Source organism: Tupaia chinensis, unplaced genomic scaffold (genome assembly GCF_000334495.1).
Source record: "Tupaia chinensis unplaced genomic scaffold, TupChi_1.0 Scaffold000252_1, whole genome shotgun sequence".
NCBI lineage: Eukaryota > Metazoa > Chordata > Mammalia > Scandentia > Tupaiidae > Tupaia > Tupaia belangeri.
Genome location: NW_006159732.1, coordinates 7,460,055 through 7,463,501, shown reverse-complemented (window position 1 = coordinate 7,463,501; position 3,447 = coordinate 7,460,055). Strand labels below are relative to the sequence as shown.

The following is a 3,447-nucleotide window of genomic DNA, read 5'->3' as shown; positions in this document are numbered from 1 at the left end:
AAAAAAGCTATTTGCTGCTGCTGATGTGGATAGTAATGCCTTTGTCTTGATTGATATGTATGGTATTTCCTCTGAAAAAATGTAATACACTGTAAAGATATATGTGATTCAATGTAATATGAACAATATTATTATAATAATAAATAAAATGAAAAAAAAAGCCCTTTATTTCTTATTCTCTTTACCTGGATTTTTATTCCAATTAATACCTTACATGAAATGATATGAAACTCAAAAGGATAAACCAGAAACATTGGAAGGCCAGTGGAAATGTTTTGAAGTACTTCTTTTTAATCACTTTTGTATCCAGCTACTTTTGATTTGTGGAACCTTTTATTTTAGAATTCTTCAATATTCTTTATGATTGGGAAAGAATGCCAAGATAGTATATGCTTTTGGCAAGATGCTTCAGCTTTGCAGTCATTGAGGATACTTGGCACTATTTTTTGCATGGACTGTTACATCACAAAAGAATATATAAATATACTTATGAAATTCATCATGAGTTTCAGGCTCCATTTGGAATGGGAGCTGAATATGCATATCCTTTGGGAACACTAATTCTTGAAACTGAATTTTTCATTGAAATCTTGCTTCTGTGAGATCAAGTCATTCTTCTCTGGGCGTGGCAACTATTTGTTTGATAAAAAACTATTGATGTTTATAGTGGGTATGAACCACAACCCCTAAATCTCATCCCTTTCTATGCTGGGTCTCGGCATCATGACTTCCCCCACATGAACTTTGGAAATTATGCTTCAACATTGACATGGTGGGATAGATTGTTTGGAACAGTCCCTCGGTTTAATGCCTACAATGAAAAGATGAAGAACCTTGGGGAAAAGACTGAATAAATATCTCATGTAAACCTTCCTGAAGAACTAAAGATCAAAATGGCTGGACTGAGCCGTGCCATTTGATATAGTGAGTGATGGAAACTGCCAAATCAGGAATAGCCAACATGGAAAATTGCTACTCTTGCCTGGAGCTGGCTATTTTTTTTTCCTTCGAAGAATCTTTTAATTGCAATTCACTATTTACATCTATAAATAAATGAAAGCATGTCTAAATAGATGTAAATGGAATATTTTAGTTTAAAGATTTTTTTCAGGTTATTTGAATTTTTTTGAAATTAAGGAGCTTTATTTCTCCTACTTATCCTTTCATTTTTGTGAATCAAGTTTTCATCATACTTCAAGCTGTAAATTGAAACTTTCTAAATTGAATTGCTGTGTTTGCACTTTGAGCTATTGAAAGAAATGTCATTTTTATCTGGTTAGTTGGTTCCTAGTTTCCAACATTTGTTGTCACTTTTTATTCTTATGTGGAAAAGTATAAAAATCATTAAATTATTAAGTTTTATAAAAAAGGAATAGTTCTTTTTTTAAAAAAAGGAAAATAAATAATAAAGATTTGAGTAGAAATAAATGAAATAAATAATAAAAGAACAACACCGAAAATAAACAAGTTCAAAAACTGGTTATTTGAGAAGATAAATAAAATGACATATCATTAGCTAGACTACTTAAGAACAGAGAAATAAACCAGATAAATCAAATCAGTAATGAAAGAGGCAATATTACAACAGACATAACATAAATATACAAGTTTGGGACCAGCAGGTAGCATGGAAGTTAAGGCATTGGATTTCCACATAGCTGACAATGGTTCTAGTCCTGGACTCAAACTCCTTGCTTTCTCACCTTCCTTGTCTCTCTCTGGTAAGTGCATGTACCCTATATAAAGTTAGAAAATAATAATAAATAAAATTAAATAAATAATTATTTTTAAAAGAAAGATAAATAAAAGATTATGAAAGAATGCTGCATGTGAATATATGTCAGCGAACAAGAAAATCTAATTGAGATGGACAAATTTCTGAACATATATAATCTACCAAGAATGAATCAGGAAGAAATAGAAATCCTGAATAGGCCCCTAACAAGTAATGAGATAAGACTGAATCTGTAATAAACTACAAAACTATTTGGAAAGCACAAAATTACTTTGGAAAATGCAGGGGGATTTCTTGGAGACATCCAAGTAGGCCTAGATTTCTTAAACGAGGCCACTAAAGCCCAAGCAATAATCCTCACAATATACAAGTAGAACTTCATCAGGCTAAAAAGTTTCTGCACAGCAAATAACGATAATTAAGGAGACAACTCTCAGAGTAGAAGAATGTATTTGCAAACTGTGCCTCTGATAAGGGACTGATAACCAGAATATACATAGTACTCAGGCAGCTTGCTCAAAAAAAAATAATGATCAATCCAATTAAAATATGGACAAATGAACTGAACAAACAACTTGTCAAGGAGGGCATATAAATTACCAAACAGTATCCAAAAATATGCTCAACAATTCTTATCATAAATATGCAAGAGCACAATGAGGTATCACTTAACCCCAGTCAGTATGGCTAAGATTAAAAAAATAAAGAATGATAAATTCTGGTAAGACTGCAGAGAAAAGGGAGTGCTTGGACACTATTGGTGGAAATGGAAATTGATACAGATATTATAAAGAATAATATGGAGGTTCCTCAAAAGTCTATAAATTAAAACTACCACCTGACCCAGGAATTCCACTCCTGAGTATCTACTCAAAGGATAGAAAAACACTCAGTTTGAAAAGCACTGGCACATACATGTTTATTGCATCTTTACTCACAATTGCTAAGACAGGGGATCAACACAAATGCCCAAGAACAGATGAATGGATTGGAAAATATGAGACATATACATTATAGAATGCTACTTAACCAGAACAAATAATGAGACCTTGGCATTTGATACTTAGTGGACAAATATGAAAGAGTTAATAATAGATGAAGCATGTCATACTATGAAAGAGAGCCACTCCATGTCCCCACTCAATACATACTAAATGTCTACACTCTGGTAAAAAGTAAGGGATTGGAAGTTATAATAGCAAGGAGGGCAACTGCAGGTACTAGAGATAGTATCGATGGAGGTGGGTAATGGGGACAGCAGGAGAAAGGAAATCAGAGGAAAAAGAAACATTAACACACACACACACACACAAAAAAAGAAAAGTTACCTATTGATAATAATGTATGTGATAATATCTTCAACTTGACTATATGCACTGTATTCATGCTGTGGAAAACCATTTTCTATGCTGTAAAGATGTGCAGTATTTAGATATAATAAAAATTTAACACACACGTAAAGACTTGAAAGTACAAAAAACATTTCATGACATCATCTGATGCTCCATATTTTGTCCACTAAACAGACAGTCCTTCAGATATCTGCCATTCTTGTAAATTTATTTCCTCCATGCCCATAAGAGATTAGATGCAGTCAACTAAAAGTAGGGAAGGAAATCTGAAAATCATGAACAAGAAGCACGAGCAGCTAGAGTACAAACCTAAAGCACAGATGTAATCATTCTAAATTATGTTGCACTGGTACTAGTAAC

At 32.8% G+C, this 3,447-nt stretch overlaps 1 pseudogene; it reads left to right on the top strand.

Annotated features, from left to right (window-relative positions):
* LOC102468160 (methylsterol monooxygenase 1 pseudogene) overlaps positions 1-854 on the top strand; it is a 3,753-nt pseudogene extending 2,899 nt beyond the window's left edge.
* The last annotated feature ends 2,593 nt before the right edge of the window (positions 855-3,447 follow it).